Source organism: Thalassophryne amazonica, chromosome 8, assembly GCF_902500255.1.
Source record: "Thalassophryne amazonica chromosome 8, fThaAma1.1, whole genome shotgun sequence".
NCBI classification, from domain to species: Eukaryota; Metazoa; Chordata; class Actinopteri; order Batrachoidiformes; family Batrachoididae; genus Thalassophryne; species Thalassophryne amazonica.
The window spans coordinates 15475292-15494513 of record NC_047110.1 but is presented as its reverse complement, the minus strand read 5'-3'; positions in this window follow the sequence as shown (position 1 = coordinate 15494513).

The following is a 19222-nucleotide window of genomic DNA, read 5'->3' as shown; positions in this document are numbered from 1 at the left end:
TTTCAAATCCGCAAGCACATATGCTACACTATCACGCGGAGCTAAAAGAGGGGAGCAGTGGTATCTGCCGACTACTGACCAGCGCTAAACTGCCAGCCAACTCTGAACGAGCAAAGCAGCTAAGTAAATTTACATCTAGAATCACTTGATTAACCTTGTAAAGCTGCATTTTCTTAAACATAAATTTTTTTAAGTAATATAACTATTTCTCAGAGCTCTTTGAATCGAAAATCGATTCTGAATTGAATCGTCACCCCAAGAATCAGAATCGAATTGAATCATGAGTTGTTGTACGATTCACATCCCTAATATTTAGGATCAAACTTTATCTCATCACCATTTTACAGACTTTTCACATGAATTCGCACTGACCAAATCAAAGGATACAAATGTCATTGAGCGTCCACATATCTGGCCCCATACACTACAGTACTAAATGTACTGCAGAAAACTAAATCTGTTCATAATTCATTCTGTTTAATGTTTAAAAGTACCTGTCTAACAGATTAAAAGCAATCTGGAAAGATCCATCTGTGCCTGTCACATCTGATATTTATATAACACTTTGACCAATATTCACAGCATTTATAGTTCAGTTTGTTGCTTCTTTTTAATGCTTCGATGTGAGTTGCGGCAGCCGTCACTTGTGCATGAGTCCCAGTGGATCAGCTGCCAGTTATCCTGAGCTGTCAATGTCAGATGTGACGTCAGTGGAGGTAGGAGTTAAATGACAGTAAAGAGTGCAGGATATTTTGATGTCAGTGTTAATTAAGAAAATAGGTCTGTAGTTTACAGAGCGCTGTATAACGGTGCTGGCAGCACACTAAACTCGTCTTACAGTCTTGACTTAAAATAGGCCCTGGAGGATCTTTGATCTGGCATTCAGTAGGAAACCATCAAACAGCCTGAGACACAGTGCTGTCACACTTCTTCCTTACATGATTCTGTCTCATCTGTTTCGTCACAGTAATTCACAGGTGTATGTTGTACTGCTTGACATGTTAAAGACTTTCGTCAATGATGAAAAGTAGAAGATAACCTCAGAAGATGATTGTAGACAACAATTTGACATACGTTTAGTCACTCATGTAAATGATGGATTTGTTTTTTGTGTGTTCAGCAGGTAAATAAATACAGACAAGCAGATAAATCCTTAACAGAGTTATAATTCCCACTTCATGGAAGTTGGCAAATCAAGATAGGCCAGATCTGAGAGCATGCACTGATCACATCCACCACACCACAGAACTGCTCCAGGCCCTGGATGGCAACCACCCAGGCAGACAATCAATTTATCCTCATGACATGGGCAGGCCCTCGTCCTTCTCCAGTTGCTGGGATCCTCAGGACCATGCACAGAGAAACACACCACCCGACCAAAATGCTGAAGCTGATGTTCCCTCATCATGCAACTTTTCACCTGGTTTACCCAAAGTCTCTGATGGTTTGAACCAATGTCATTCCAGCAGTACCCAAGTTTCTTCTGAAGAGACCTGATACCAAAGACATCCAGCCACATGTTCTATCAATCTGCAGTGCCAGTCACAGTCACATGACATCTATCCTTCAATTCCGGTTTTACTTCCCTATTCTGTTATATTTGCCTACATTTGTTTGTTTAACTTCTTTGCTGATGCTCATGTGAAGGTGGGTGCTGGTGGAGCACAACAGTAAGTACTGTATGTAATGTGCCAAGTGTTCAGTAGGTGGCAGGCAAACTAAATATAAGTTCAGTCACAGGTGTTCATAAATTTCCATGATCTGCCATGCTTCTTCTAACCATACAGTAGGTGCCAGACAAGTCTATGGTGTATCACTAAGCCCCAACCTCCGGTTTTCTAGAATGAAGCAACACCGGAAGTGGAAGATCTTGCCATAGCAGTCTTGAGTGGCTGCTTAAGGCTGGCTCCAAAAGGGAGTTACTTCCCATAGAAGCCTATGTTAAAATGTCCAAATTTACAGCAGAAATAAACAATTAAGGCCTGGTACAAAAAAACAAAACTGTTTTGGTTTCTATAGCTATTTTCTCCCTCCATGACTACTGTATAGGAGTGATCTTTTTTATATAACGCAACAATTTAACATATTTTAAGATCTAAAATTATGCATAATTAGGGGCATGGTCCCTTTAAGTGACAGGAAGTGTATGCCAAGAGCAGAATCAATAGCCCCAGCAGCAGGGACCACTAACAGTGGCTACTAGCTGCTGTGGACTCACCTTCTCTGTCCTTTCTGAGCACTTCATTACAAATACCTGTAATAATATGTTTTGTTGTGTGGTTAATTGTCCTAACGAACCATCTAAGAATTTTGTGCTCAAGCATTTCCTTTCAGTTATATTTTTGCATTATTAAGTTTGTATGTTAGCACGGTTAGCACTGGTAGCAGGTATCAGTGGCTTGATGAAGTTAGTCCCACTGCTATCCATGGTTACTGAGACAATACACTGGCCATAATTTGTGACGCAAGCCACCTGTCATTAAAACCACCATGCAGTATGCAAAAATATGCCTTAATAAAACATTCTGACCATCCTGGACGGTTCTCAAAGGCAGCACACGTCTTGGCCCTGCTTAAGTTACCTTCGGCCCTGGAGATCACCAACATCTTAGTCCACCACATGTTCTGCCTGCATGGCATCCCTCTGGACATCATGTCAGACCAAGGTCCCCAGTTTACATCCCAAGTCTGTAAGACCTCGGTCAGTCTCTTGTCCAGGTTCCATCCCCAGACCAACGGGCAGGTGGAGCGGACCAACCAGGAACTAGAGGCTGTTCTTCCCTGCGTCATATTCTCCCATCAGTTCTCATGGATCACCCATCTTCCTTGGGTAGAATATGCTCATAACCAGGTGAGCTTTGCTACTAGTTTGTCTCCATTCGAGTGTTCTGTGGATTATCAGCCTCCCTTATTTCCTGCTCAGGAATCTGATCTGACTGTGCCTTCTGTCCAAGCCCACCTACAGCATTGTCAATGGGTGTGGAGGACTGCCCTACTCCCATTGAGGGACAAGACTATGTGCCATGCAGACCAGCACCAAACCCCCGGCCTCCTGCTACCGGCCTGGCCAAGAAGTCTGGTTGTCCACCAAGGATGTGCTCCTTAAGGCTTGACTGTTGGCTCTGTAGGTGAACTGCAGGGGATCCAGGTGTGGGTCAGAGATGGCCTTGAGGTGTGTGAGGACAAGAAGCTGGCTCCTCTGTACCTGGGACTGTTTGTGGTAGACGAGATTGTCAACCCTGTTAACGTCAGACTCAAGTTGCCCCAGATCCTCAGGATTCATCCTGTGTTTCATGTCTCTCATCTGAGACTGGTCTGTACCAGTGCCTTGTGGCCTCCAGCTGATCTCCCTCCTCCCGCCAGGGTTACGGATGGCCATCCTGCTTGGACTGTGAACAGCATATTGGATGTGCATCGCTGGGGTCAGGGTTTCCAGTATCTGGTGGACTGGAAGGGGTATGGCCACGAAGAGCGCTCCTGGGTCTCACGGGGCCTCATTTTGGACCCCTCCCTCATCCGTAACTTCTATCGGGCCCACCCAAACTGGTCTGGTAGGTCACCTGGGAGCTCCCATTGGGGGGGGGGGGGGGGGTACTATTGTGTTGCCTTTGTCTGCCTCTATCTGCTGTTGTCTGCCTCACTCCCCCTCCCCTCCTGTGCTGTCTGGAGCCTGCAATTGGAGCAGATTGGATTCACCTGTTCACACTCATCACCACCTGTATAAATACCACACCGCTTCACTCTGTCAGAGGCCAGAAACTCAGTTTAGCCTGTAGGGTATCCTGGCCTAGTTCATGTTGATGAACTCTCGTATGTTGTCCTCATTTATGGCTTGTACTAACTCTGTGTTCTCTGTGTCCTCAGCATTCCTGGTTCCGTCAGATGCTCTGCAGCCAACCTGGTTCTGTCTGGTCTAGACTTCACTTTGCCGCCATCTTTTTGAGAGCTTTCTGCACCTGCCTCTGTTCCAGCCGCCTCTCCCTCCTCCAGTGCTTGGCTTCTCGGCTTCGTATATTTCATATCCATTGTGTTACCACAATAAACTGTTCCTTTTTCCATTCCGGTCTGTTCTCAGCTATTTGGGTCCTAATTCTTGTCTTTGGGGTTTTTTACCATAACATCTTCAAAAAATTCTTAAAGTTGTACTGCCTTTCAAATTTCACAAAACTGACAAAATCTAGTTTCTACTGAAATCCAAGCATCATAGGGTTATGTTGCTAATATGCTACAAAATTACAGCTCATTTTAAAGAATAGAATATTTTTACGGGGGGGGGGGGGGGGGGGGGGGATTCCATTGTGAGTATTTTATTTCCTTCTCACTCAGCTGTCAGCAAATTTTACAACCTTGTTTAACCTTGTGATAGTATCTTTGTGACAGAATGTTTGTGCACACAGAAACTGCTGACACCTTTGAATTGATCGTAGTACCTGTGCAAGACATTCCTGTGATTGTCTCCCTGGATGCAGATTGTGCAAACTGTGACCTGACCAGAGGCTAATCCTGTATCCTAGGATATCTTCCCCACCCCCACGGGGGGTGAAGATATCCTTTGGGGGGGTACACCAGTACTGATGGACTGTGTGTCAGAGACGTGCCTTCCCAGCTTCACATGCTACCTCTTGTTGGACAGGAAGTCAGTGATCCACCTGCAGGTGGAGTCAAGCATGCTGAGAGAGCTTGCCTGCAGCATGGCTGGGATGATCGTATTAAAAGCAGAGCTGAAGTCCACAAACAGAATCCTGGCATAGGTTTCTGGGGAGTCTAGATGCTGGAGGATGAAGTGGAGGGCCGTGTTAACAGCATCATCTACCAACCTGTTGGCTCTGTAGGTGAACTGCAGGGGATCCAGGTGTGGGTCAGAGATGGCCTTGAGGTGTGTGAAGACAAGGTGCGCGAAGGTCTTCATCACCACAGAGGTCAGGGCGACGATGGTGACTTTTACGCCATCTTGGATCATTTTGTTCAAGTGAGCAGCCAGCTGATGTTATGCTGCCTTTAGTTGTAGTGTCCTTCCCAGCATCCTTGTGCAGATTTGGAGAAGCCAAACTTGATCTACAACAGACTTGTTAGCAGGATTTTAATGAGCCTTTCATTGGATTCAGGTGTGTTGGAGCAGGAAGACAACTAAGAGTGTCAGGAAGGTAGATCCCAAGGACCGAACTTGGGCACCAATGATCTACAGTGTCGCTACCAAATGTAGGACAAGAGCATCTGATCGCTTGAAATCTCCTTCGGGGTGCTACAATTTCTAAGTTGTTACCAGACAAGATGCATTTTTGGATCATATTGACAATATCATATTATGAATCCCTTATTTTAATGCAGAGGAATAAAATTATCATGGTGCCTCTTTTTTATGACTTAAATCTTTAAAAAAAAAACCAAAGGCAGTATAGCATTAATATAATCAGATCATTTTTTATCTCCCATTTACAAAACATAAGAAACTGTAATAAATAAATAGGTGACAAGACATTAAATATTATGTAATAATATAATATAAACATTAGTAGTTTAAAAGCTGCAAACAGTGAATGAAATTAACAACACTTCCTTCACCAGGTGTCATGAAGTCATGTCTGTCTATAAGCTAAGTATTTGACATTTTGTTGAAAGGTTGGGCTGCTTTTATGTGTTTAAATGTGCTTTGAGCATCATATCAGTAGTAAAGGCCACTTCAGCAGGAGGTCCGGAGATCGACAGGAGATCAAGGAAAGGCCTTGGTTATGATCCTATACCATCATGATGTTGCAGTGTTAAACACATAAAAACAGATAACTGACCTGAACCAAGATCACATTAAACAGTTGAACAAAAAGCCATTCTGGAATACACATATATGCTTTTCTTACTACAAAATGTTAAGTGTTGGAAAAGTGACTAAACACAACCTGAATAATCAGTATACTGTATATCATTTTAATTATCAGCAACAGTTGTTACATTTAATTATTTCTTGATTTTACTAATTGTTTACTTTTACGTGACACTTTGCAAAATGACGCTGACCCAGCGTTGATCCATGCGTGATGCTGAATCAATGTAGAAAGTACACTCAACAAAAATATAAACGCAACACTTTTGGTTTTGCTCCCATTTTGTATGAGATGAACTCAAAGATCTAAAACTTTTTCCACATACAGAATATCACCATTTTCGTTTTGTTTTATTGGGGGGGGGGGGGGGGATACCAGTTAGTAATACAGAATATCACCATTTTCGTTTTGTTTTATTGGGGGGGGGATACCAGTTAGTATAATGGTGTGACCACCATTTGCCTCATGCAGTGCAACACATCTCCTTCGTATAGAGTTGATCAGGTTGTCAATTGTGGCCACTCCTCTTCAATGGCTGTGCGAAGTTGCTGGATATTGGCAGGAACTGGTACACGCTGTCGTATACGCCGGTCCAGAGCATCCCAAACATGCTCAATGGGTGACATGTCCGGTGAGTATGTCGGCCATGCAAGAACTGGGAAATTTTCAGCTTCCAAGAATTGTGTACAGATCCTTGCAACATGGGGCCGTGCATTATCCTGCTGCAACATGAGGTGATGTTCTTGGATGTATGGCACAACAATGGGCCTCAGGATCTCGTCACGGTATCTGTGCATTCAAAATGCCATCAATAAAATGCACCTGTGTTCTTCGTCCATAACAGACGCCTGCCCATACCATAACCCCACCGCCACCATGGGCCACTCGATCCACAACACTGACATCAGAAAACCGCACCCACACCTCCAACGTGCCAAACGCCAGCGAATGTGAGCATTTGCCCACTCAAGTCGGTTACGACGACGAACTGGAGTCAGGTCGAGACCCCGATGAATACGACGAGCATGCAAATGAGCTTCCCTGAGACAGTTTCTGACAGTTTGTGCAGAAATTCTTTGGTTATGCAAACCGATTGTTTCAGCAGCTGTCCGAGTGGCTGGTCTCAGACGATCTTGGAGGTGAACATGCTGGATGTGGAGGTCCTGGGCAGGTGTGGTTACACGTGGTCTACGGTTGTGAGGCTGGTTGGATGTACTGCCAAATTCTCTGAAACGCCTTTGGAGACGGCTTATGGTAGAGAAATGAACATTCAATACACGAGCAACAGCTCTGGTTGACATTCCTGCTGTCAGCATGCCAATTGCACGCTCCCTCAAATCTTGCGACATCTATGGCATTGTGCTGTGTGATAAAACTGCACCTTTCAGAGTGGCCTTTTATTGTGGGCAGTCTAAGGCACACCTGTGCACTAATCATGGTGTCTAACAGCATGAACATCCGCAAATCATCAGACACAAGGGGGTTATTCCCATTTTAATTAAATTCCACCATTTGCACAGTTTATTTTTCTGTAGGTAATTCAGTTGGCGAGGCTTACCTTCGAGTCAAGCCAGGGCGCGGAGTAATCCATCAAACATGAAAATCCATCAAATCCATCAAATGTGAAACGGTAATTCTGTATCAGAATCCACATCGATACTTTCATATGGTATCTTAAATTCACACATTTTGGCAGCGGCGTCGGTACGCGATTTTCTGTCGCTCTCAGCTAACAGCACTAACAGCTAGCAGTGCGCATGCAGCTGGTGTTCTGTCAAATTGTGCGTCTTGTTGCATAAATCGACAGTTCTGCGTCCCGACAATACTGTGCATGCGTGTGCAGTTGCATCCTCCGTGTACTGTGGATGTGCAAGGAGGACGGGAATGATATTTGACAGGAATGACATCTCGTCAGAACACCGGTCAGGGCGCTGAGTAATACATACAAATGTGAAATAGTCGAATATTTTGCCACCGTTAACCCGATTTTATATGGTCTGAAATCTCACACAATTAACCAATCAGATTTGCTGAAAAAATGTAATTGGATTAGAATACATTTTATGCCTGGTGCCTACCTATCACAACCCCAGATGTGCAAGGAAAGTGGGCATGGGTGGACTCAAATCAGGGACCAGAGGTTAGTTGTGTGGCAGCTTAAGTAATTAATATGTGTGGTTAGAAAGATGCAGGCCCCTGACAGAGACGGGCAATCCCAGTTTCAGTGAGTAAAAGTCCTACTATGTGCTATTTCTACATGTGCACCTCAAACAGGTGATTTCAATGATCAGTTTATCTACTTGGCTGAAGAGATGAACTAATAAGAATCAGCTGGGTTAGTGGATGGAGATCTAACAGCTGATTCATAAGTCAGCTCTGAACCACTGGATCTCAGTGAGAGTTCAAAGTTGATGGAACATTTGGAGGCAGGTAAAGCTGCAATGAGCTGTGCTTCTACAAGCCGATGGAGCTGCTTTTCTCCTGGTATCATCCCAACAGGCTTCTCTCTCTGGAAAGGAAACAGTGATAGCCAGAGTTGCAACACTTCTATTCACTGCTCTCACTGCCAGGCAAGGTACTTGCAAGGTTCCCTCCCAATCGGATGCTGCTCAGAAACCAAAGCGGTCAGAATTTGGCGCCAACAAATCAGCCATCGACAGGATCCCAGCTCTGCAAGTACTCATCAAATATTACTGCGAATATCTGTTGGTCTTTTTTGCAGTGAATGTTGCTTTGTTGTGGTTTGGTCTGTGTTGGGGTTCTGGTCTCCTCTTTGTTAATCTGTTACCAACTCTGATCTGTCTTCTTCGAGCTCTTTAGGTTATCTTTATATTTCCCAGCCGCTTATCTTGTATCACATATTTTCTGGTCTAACATTCTTTGCATTTCCCAGCTTTTGTCTGTCATGTTCTGTCTGTCTCAGTTTTTGTCATTTCCTTCTCAGTCATTTCCTGCTGTATCACTCCTTGTCAATTTCACCCTTTTTCTTGTCTTGTATTCTCTGCATTGGCCCTTTATTACCTCTCAGTGTTTAGCACTCTCTGCTTCCCTCTAGTGACCCTTTATTCCCTCACAGTTCTTAGTCTGTCTTTACTTTACCTCCATCTAGTGCTCATTTTTGTCCCTACACATAATTAGGCATTATCATTTACACCTTGGTTGGTCTGCACCTGTATCTGACGAGTGACTCTGGCTTTTCTTCAGTGCAGGTCCATTGTCTCTGTTTGACTGTCTGTGTATGCATGAAAGGTTTGCCCTTTGCAGCCTGAGTGCTTCCTGTCCTCTGTCCCCTGGAATCATGTTTGGAGCATGAGTAAACATTGGTTTTGCACTTTGGAGCTTAATTCACTCTTTTTACCAAGAAAGACTTTTGTTGGAATCCTGTTTTGAATCATAAGAAAGACTTTTTGTTGGAATCCTGTTTTGAATCATAAGAAAGACTTTTTGTTGGAATCCTGTTTTGAATCATAAGAAAGACTTTTTGTTGGAATCCTGTTTTGAATCACAAGAAATACTTTTTGTTGGAATCCTGTTTTGATTGAGAAGACTGATATCTGTTTGAATATTATTCTGTATACCTGAAATACTATTGGTTGAATTTGGTGGTTCATTTTGGAAATACACTCCAAGCAGCAAAGACATTCATTGGCTCTGCTTACTCTGTTTGGTACTCACTCTTTTATGTAAAGACTGTCTACTGCACCCCCCTTTACAGGAAGGAGGCCCCAGTTCTGGTGAGCACTCCCCTGGAGCTTCTACCGGCAGTGCAGTGGCATTCCTCTGTGGCCCTCACCAGGATTTAGAAGAGGACTCCCAACTCCAAGTTTTGTTACCACATGACGTTCTTGACTGGTTTCTTTATGACTAATAAAACTGTGCTTTAACACCACTCTCATCGCCTCGGCTGTCCTGCATCTAGGGGTTCCCCTCATCCCTTGGTTCACCTCCTTCTGACCCTAACATGCTTTACTCTAAGCATTTGTCTCTGTTGAATCATCCACTTCATGAGACATTGAGATTTTCTGTTTTCTCAATAAGTTGCTGGACATTATAAGTGACCAACGCACAGGGGCTTTGGGTGCTGTGCAAAATGGTGACAGAGACTATGACTTCTTCTCAGTGAATACTGGCATCATCAGCATTGTGTTCTGGTTCTCCCTCAGCCCCAACCAGTCCCAGCAGAAGACTGCCCCTCCCTGAGCCTGGTTCTGCTGGAGGTTTCTTCCTGTTAAAAAGGAGTTTTTCCTTCCCACTGTAGCCAAGTGCTTGCTCACAGGGGGTCGTTTTGACCGTTGGGGTTTTACATCATTATTGTATGGCCTTGCCTTACAATATAAAGCGCCTTGGGGCAACTGTTTGTTGTGATTTGGCGCTATATAAAAAAAAAATTGATTGATTGATTGATTGGTGTCTGCTGTCTTCAGTGTTTGAATGGAGTGGCAGTTGGCTCAGGTTATGGACTCCAGTGAAAGGTTCACTGTCCTTGACTTTGTGCACGATGCTGGTACTTTTACAAAATTAATGGATGCCAGTCATCAGCAGTGCATCTGGATGTGGGGACAGCCTGTACTTGCTACGTGATTCAGTTACCTTGGCAATGATATTAATGTTTCTTGGTAACACTGGAATAAATTTCTATCAAATTAGTCATTACTCAGGGATTATGTTTCTGTGTAGGCTCTCAGTTGTCCAGGTGGTTTCCATAGTAGAGAAGCTTGAATCTTCGACTGGACTGGGTTGCTTGACGCAAGGACGTTTCGCTTCAAATTGCAGGAGCTTCCTCAGCTAAAATTCTTGCTCTGGAAGTCTGATTATGTCTGACTCTTGTAGAGAAGAATAAAACAGAAGCCAACAAAAGCCTAACCAGACCCCTCCTACTGAGGGGCAGACTGCTATAGGCTAGTCAATCAATCAATCAATCAATTTTATTTATATAGCGCCAAATCACAACAAACAGTTGCCCCAAGGCGCCTTATATTGTAAGGCAAGGCCATACAATAATTACGTAAAAATCCCAACGGTCAAAACGACCCCCTGTGAGCAAGCACTTGGTGACAGTGGGAAGGAAAAACTCCCTTTTAACAGGAAGAAACCTCCAGCAGAACCAGGCTCAGGGAGGGGTAGTCTTCTGCTGGGACTGGTTGGGGCTGAGGGAGAGAACCAGGAAAAAGACATGCTGTGGAGGGGAGCAGAGATCAATCACTAATGATTAAATGCAGAGTGGTGCATACAGAGCAAAAAGAGAAAGAAACACTCAGTGCATCATGGGAACCCCCCAGCAGTCTAAGTCTATAGCAGCATAACTAAGGGATGGTTCAGGGTCACCTGATCCAGCCCTAACTATAAGCTTTAGCAAAAAGGAAAGTTTTAAGCCTAATCTTAAAAGTAGAGAGGGTGTCTGTCGCCCTGATCTGAATTGGGAGCTGGTTCCACAGGAGAGGAGCCTGAAAGCTGAAGACTCTGCCTCCCATTCTACTCTTACAAACCCTAGGAACTACAAGTAAGCCTGCAGTCTGAGAGCGAAGCGCTCTATTGGGGTGATATGGTACTATGAGGTCCCTAAGATAAGATGGGACCTGATTATTCAAAACCTTATAAGTAAGAAGAAGAATTTTAAATTCTATTCTAGAATTAACAGGAAGCCAATGAAGAGAGGCCAATATGGGTGAGATATGCTCTCTCCTTCTAGTCCCTGTCAGTACTCTAGCTGCAGCATTTTGAATTAACTGAAGGTCATCCATGTCTTTATGTCTGTAAGACAATCCTGCAGTTTAGCTAATTGGTGTGTGTCCTCTGGCTTCATGGATAGATAAAGCTGGGTATCATCTGCGTAACAATGAAAATTTAAGCAATGCCGTCTAATAATACTGCCTAAGGGAAGCATGTATAAAGTGAATAAAATTGGTCCTAGCACAGAACCTTGTGGAACGCCATAATTAACCTTAGTCTGTGAAGAAGATTCCCCATTTACATGAACAAATTGTAATCTATTAGATAAATATGGTTCAAACCATCGCAGCGCAGTGCCTTTAATACCTATGGCATGCTCTAATCTCTGTAATAAAATTTTATGGTCAACAGTATCAAAAGCAGCACTGAGGTCTAACAGAACAAGCACAGAGATGAGTCCACTGTCTGAGGCCATAAGAAGATCATTTGTAACCTTCACTAATGCTGTTTCTGTACTATGATGAATTCTAAAACCTGACTGAAACTCTTCAAATAGACCATTCCTCTGCAGATGATCAGTTAGCTGTTTTACAACTACCCTTTCAAGAATCTTTGAGAGAAAAGGAAGGTTGGAGATTGGCCTATAATTAGCTAAGATAGCTGGGTCAAGTGATGGCTTTTTAAGTAATGGTTTAATTACTGCCACCTTAAAAGCCTGTGGTACATAGCCAACTAATAAAGATAGATTGATCATATTTAAGATCGAAGCATTAAATAATGGTAGGGCTTCCTTGAGCAGCCTGGTAGGAATGGAGTCTAATAGACATGTTGATGGTTTGGATGAAGTAACTAATGAAAATGACTCAGACAGAACAATCTGAGAGAAAGAGTCTAACCAAATACCGGCATCACTGAAAGCAGCCAAAGATAACGATACGTCTTTGGGATGGTTATGAGTAATTTTTTCTCTAATAGTTAAAATTTTATTAGCAAAGAAAGTCATGAAGTCATTACTAGTTAAAGTTAAAGTAATACTCGGCTCAATAGAGCTCTGACTCTTTGTCAGCCTGGCTACAGTGCTGAAAAGAAACCTGGGGTTGTTCTTATTTTCTTCAATTAGTGATGAGTAGTAAGTTGTCCTAGCTTTACGGAGGGCTTTTTTTTATAGAGCAACAGACTCTTTTTCCAGGCTAAGTGAAGATCTTCTAAATTAGTGAGACGCCATTTCCTCTCCAATTTACGGGTTATCTGCTTTAAGCTGCGAGTTTGTGAGTTATACCATGGAGTCAGGCACTTCTGATTTAAAGCTCTCTTTTTCAGAGGAGCTACAGCATCCAAAGTTGTCTTCAATGAGGATGTAAAACTATTGACGAGATACTCTATCTCACTTACAGAGTTTAGGTAGCTACTCTGCACTGTGTTGGTATATGGCATTAGAGAACATAAAGAAGGAATCATATCCTTAAACCTAGTTACAGCGCTTTCTGAAAGACTTCTAGTGTAATGAAACTTATTCCCCACTGCTGGGTAGTCCATCAGAGTAAATGTAAATGTTATTAAGAAATGATCAGACAGAAAGGAGTTTTCAGGGAATACTGTTAAGTCTTCAATTTCCATACTATAAGTCAGAACAAGATCTAAGATATGATTAAAGTGGTGGATGGACTCATTTATATTTTGAGCAAAGCCAATTGAGTCTAATAATAGATTAAATGCAGTGTTGAGGCTGTCATTCTCAGCATCTGTGTGGATGTTAAAATTGCCCACTATAATTATCTTATCTGAGCTAAGCACTAAGTCAGACAAAAGGTCTGAAAATTCACAGAGAAACTCACAGTAACGACCAGGTGGACGATAGATAATAACAAATAAAACTGTTTTTTGGGACTTCCAATTTTGGATGGACAAGACTAAGAGTCAAGCTTTCAAATGAATTAAAGCTCTGTCTGGGTTTTTGATTAATTAATAAGCTGGAATGGAAGATTGCTGCTAATCTTCCGCCTCGGCCCGTGCTACGGGCATTCTGGCAGTTAGTGTGACTCGGGGGTGTTGACTCATTTAAACTAACATATTCATCCTGCTGTAACCAGGTTTCTGTAAGGCAGAATAAATCAATATGTTGATCAATTATTATATCATTTACTAACAGGGACTTAGAAGAGAGAGACCTAATGTTTAATAGACCACATTTAACTGTTTTAGTCTGTGGTGCAGTTGAAGGTGCTATATTATTTTTTCTTTTTGAATTTTTATGCTTAAATAGATTTTTGCTGGTTATTGGTGGTCTGGGAGCAGGCACCGTCTCTACAGGGATGGGGGTAATGAGGGGATGGCAGGGGGAGAGAAGCTGCAGAGAGGTGTGTAAGACTACAACTCTGCTTCCTGGTCCCAACCCTGGATAGTCACGGTTTGGACGATTTAAGAAAATTGGCCAGATTTCTAGAAATGAGAGCTGCTCCATCCAAAGTGGGATGGATGCCGTCTCTCCTAACAAGACCAGGTTTTCCCCAGAAGCTTTGCCAATTATCTATGAAGCCCACCTCATTTTTTGGACACCACTCAGACAGCCAGCAATTCAGGGAGAACATGCGGCTAAACATGTCACTCCCGGTCCGATTGGGGAGGGGTCCAGAGAAAACTACAGAGTCCGACATTGTTTTTGCAAAGTTACACACCGATTCAATGTTAATTTTAGTGACCTCAGATTGGCGTAACCGGGTGTCATTACTGCCGACGTGAATTACAAGCTTATGTCGTGGTCCTTCTTTTTGGTCGTCTCAGGATGTCTTCTTTAGATAACACAAACTAATTGCAAGTGGTTTGCAAGAAAAGGACACAACACTTTGGAATAATTCAGCCTTAAGCAAGATAAAATGCACAGAGTTTTTAAGTTTATTTAAGCCTTCGACACAGAGCTTATACAAACTGAGTCCTCTAGAGAGACTGAATATGCGACGACCGCGCTCATATATATATTGGAGACCCGCGGGCATCGCTCCTCCTTTGACTTTTTTTATTTATTTTATTCCCAAGACATGGTTTTCTATTGGAAGCGTCCTCTAGTGAACCCTAAGGAGGTGTTAGGCCATTATTTCAATGTGACAAACGCTCCCATTAAAACTTGAAGGATTTACAACTGATTTTTTAAAAAAAACACCATCTGCCACAGGTGCAGCTGGCCTGAGGCCCACTGCACCTGGCCTGCGGGCTCATCACTGCTGGGATATCAGCCAACTCGGCTGCCAACTTGGAAAGTACCTAAGAGGCCTTGGAAAGTACCTAAGAGGCCTTGGAAAGTACCTGACAGACCGAATGACTAATAGAGCCCTTTTTTGGGTTGAACACCTGCTAGTTCAGTCAGAGGACATATAGTTCAGATCAGGACACTTGATAGTTCATCATAGTTCAAATAAGGACCTAAAAATTCTTCTAAGTAAAGTAAAGGCATTACATTGACATTAGTACAACCAATCATCTTCTGGCATCTATTGTCTCACTCAACCAGAGGCTCCAACCCATTATACTTGGTTCTACATATTATTTTGTTAAAGCGTCACACATTTATTATTTAAATGCATCAAACAACCTCTTCGTTACCACTATTTAGTCAACCAATCAAGAAACTATTCTAAGGTTAGAGCAGCTATATCTAGTTAAATGATAAACACAATAAATGGTTTCCCTTCATGTCCATCCTTAAGTCATTTGCCTTAATCAATCATATAATGGTTTTCATTATAGGCCATTTCTCAACATGTTCCACTTTGTTTTTCTTCTTTTTCAGCTTGTTTTCTAATGCCCTTTTTGGCCAGACGCCAAATTTAGGCGATGCATGTCTCTTGAGGCATGCTATAATTTAAGAAAAAGGGGTCCCTATGACGCCTCTAGTACTAACTTCCCAGCCATTCCGTGTAAGGGTCCCCTTTTTATAAATTTGCAATGTGATATCTATGTGTATGCATTTAGCTTTATCTGTGTTACGCAGATGATGGTAAGGACAGACATTTATCAGACCTTCGTTACTAACATCCACCCTTCTTCGTTTTTATTTACACTCGGATTTCTGAAACCAATCCATAATCCAAACTCAAGAGCCAAGGTCGTTGTCCGTTTTCAGAGCCATTAGGTCAGTCCACGCTACCCAGCATTTACTCAGCGTCTGAAGTTTTGGGAGAAGTTGGGGAATATGGGGAGGTTGGCCTTTCAGGGGTAGTGGGGGGAGGATCAGGAATTCTGGCTTTCAGACAGTCGCGCAGTTCTCTGATGGATTTTTCCAGCTCCTTGTGCTGCTTGGCCAAGTTGTACAGGGCCCCCAGAGAATTCTTGCCCACATTCAGGGTGGTGGTGGCCAGCCCTAGGTGTTCCCTCTCCATATGCTCCATCATGCTGGCTAGCATGTCCATACTAAACTGAAGACAACACAGTGGAGTATGGAGGCCCTCCTGAGCACAAGAGATGTTGGCATTGTCACGGTGTATCCTTAACAGGTATGCAGCTGTCTGACTCAGTTGTGGCATGATTTCATCAAATAGCCCATGGGGAATGTGATTTGTGAGGGGCAGGAGCTGCTCCAAGGTTTTTGGAGCAGACTCTTGTGGAAGACGAAGCTCTCGAGCCAAGATTGCCATGTCCAGTGGGGTGACCATGACCAGATTAAGGTTGTGCAGTCCAGGGGACAGGAAGTACAAGGGGGAAGGCATCTCGTGTGTGGGGGGAGTATTGTTGATGTCGCACGGGCAAGTGGTTGGGACACTCTGGGCATTTAGCAGCCTGTACAAAGCTCCCCTCTGTCCTGGTGGGTGAGTTCGGTTAAGGTCCACCCCTGCCGATCCTCCTCCAGAGGCACTGGGCTGATCGGAATATCTCTCCTGCCTTGGGGGTGGAAAGCTGGGGACAGGTCCTAGCAGTGAATTGGGTCTAGGATGCACTCGGGCGGTTGCTGCATATGGCCGACCTTGGCTGCCTTCCCTGGAGGTTATCATTGCCACTGGCACATGTGACTGTCTCCATGGCATCTGCGGAAGGGGTGTGTTCCTGAGTCCAAAGGGTCCTTCAGATGATGGTGGAGTCCTCGGGCCGACTCTTGCTGCAGGCAGATTCTGTGAAGCCGTCATCGCCAGGTGCTGGAACGATGAGGATCCTTCTGTTGCCAACTGGTTTAGTTGCTGGATGGAAGGCGGCTGTGGCGACCAATCATGGCTCGACCGTCCCTCCAGTATATCCTCTTCTCCAAACAGTTCTGAGAGTCCAATCAGACTTGATAGAGGCAGATCAGGCATAAGTCCCTGATCAGGGGAGTCTGGTCTCTCAGCCATACTCCTGTGTCCTATTAATATACATATACGGTCATTATTACTGCTTCATGTCATTCTTTCAGATATTGTCTATCCTATCCCTCATTGTTGTGGGTGCATGTGTGTGAATGTAAATGTGCGTGCATGTCTTCTTCCTCGTCTACAATATCACCAAGCACGGTCCATCCCAGTCCTCCCTATCTGGGGTATACGCCACAATATTAGGTAGCTGGGGGCTGTCGGGGAGGATAATTGGTATTTCATCCATTTCCATATATTCTGGTTCTTTGTCTATTTCGTTTGTGCTTTCTTCTAGGGCTCGGACGGCTAACAGTGGGAGCTGTCCTACTGTGGATGCAATCAATTTATTGACCAGAAATTTTATCAAGGGAATACCACAACATATTACCAGCAAGACCGCCACCCCTGTTAGTGCCAAGACTACACCTATCTGATATAACCAGTCTTTCCATGATATCCACCCTCTCCTTAGAGCCCCAAATAGTGTAAATAGTGGGCCAATATTCACTCCATTCCCTACGATGTATCCAGAATCGTCGGTTTCATTTCTCCCTCCTATGGAGTTACTTAATAGTTCCTGTTGCATCTCTTCAAGTGTGATTAAGAGCTCTGTCAAATTTCCGTCTTCCCCTGTACGCATGGGAATAGCTGTGCAACATTCGGTGGCTTTGATCATAATACAAACTCCTTGTTCATCAGCCATCATCATCTCGATAGCTAATCTATTTTGCATTGTCATTAGCGAGGTGGCGTGCAGTTGTTCGGTTAGGGCTCCTACAGCTGCCAATGTCCAATTCAAATATCTTTGTTGATTATACCACAAGTAATTAATCCACTGCACCTCCTGGAACCTAGAACGGACTTTTGGAGTAACCCCGAACAGAGCCAATGCCCATCCCCATTTATCCCTGTCTTCATCTGCTTTAACTCTGCTACTGTCTATGGCTTCTAATTCTCGGGGTATCCCTTCTGGTATCCCGTTTCTTACTGTGACGTTGTAGTCTGTTTTAAATGTCATTATTCCTCTTTTCTTACGAAGTTTCTGTGGCATGGGTTGTATTGAATTTGGCATTTCAATTACTGTTATTGCTCCTGTGAGCATCACGGGAGCACAAAGGCATTTCCAATTAGGGGACAGCGATGACAGGAGTTTCCTTCTTTGTCCGCATATCCAAAAGATGTCAGCCAAGGGTACCGTTCCCTTAGCTAAATTTGGAGTAGATACCCATGAAGCATGGGTGAGATTCAGTCCAATTACAGACCCCCCTGTGGCCGGTACTATTTGTTCACACTGTATGCCTGCTGCTGGCAGGGTGTGACATACGGTGATGTTCCATGATGCTTTGGCCGGTTTATATTCTTGCTGCTTTTGCATACACTGTATGTGGTGTTTTGACTGGGTCGTCCCTACCTGCCAATCGCTTATGTATTGTGCTACTAAGCCTTTAGCTATACAAAATGGGTGTATCATCCCTTTCTCTATTTTAATCATAGGTGGAATGGTTCCTTCTGTACTTAGAGGCACTGGACAAAGTTTACTGTCGGCAGCATATTTTTCATCCCCTACTGCCATTTTCATAACACATTGTGTATAGCACTCTGCTTGGTCTGAGTTATGTTGGGGACTCCTATAACAGTTGTTGATATCAGGTAGGGGTTTAGCCTGAGGTATCACACCCTTCCGGTGACAGGCTATGCAAGGCTTTTCACTGATCTGCCTAGCCGAAAATTTCAACCATTGGTAAAATAAATTGGTCTTCAACCCTTGTGTGCGGGCTAGGTCTGTACTGGGATCCCATCTCCCTAAGTGACTGCTTGTTTCTAGGCTTCTAATTGTCCTCTCTTTCCTTGGTTTGATTTTTACCCATTTTGAGGCTTCATGTACTGTAACAGTTACGTCTTGCTTGGTTTCCCTGCATCCTCTTTTATCACAAATTACCTCTATGTTGAGTGTTCCCTCCTCTTCACATTTGATGCTAATGGTTTCGCCTAATATGTAATCCCCCAGCTTTCCCTGTATTCCTATGTTCTTGTAGGCTTTTAATTTAATGTATACCAAATTATATGTTTTTGCTGTGTTTAGAATGCCTTGTTTAGTTGCTATTGCGGCCATGGCCACGGCACAGTCCGTTGTATGTTTTGGACGTCTATTTTCTCCCATACTAACCACCAGTAGTATTGTCAATCCTTTGAATAATTCCTTAATCATTGTTCTGGTGACTGTTGAGATGTGCTACTAGATGTGCTGCTGAGTGAGCTGTCGCTAGATAAGCTGTCACTAGGGATTTGTGGTGTATCTGTGCTTTGTCTGGGTTGTACTTCCTGCGGTTCGTCTGTCGGTAAATCTGCTGAGTTGCTGTCCAAGTCTGATGTCTCCTGTGGCCTGTCTATCTGTCGGTCTGTATCTCTGTCTGTCTG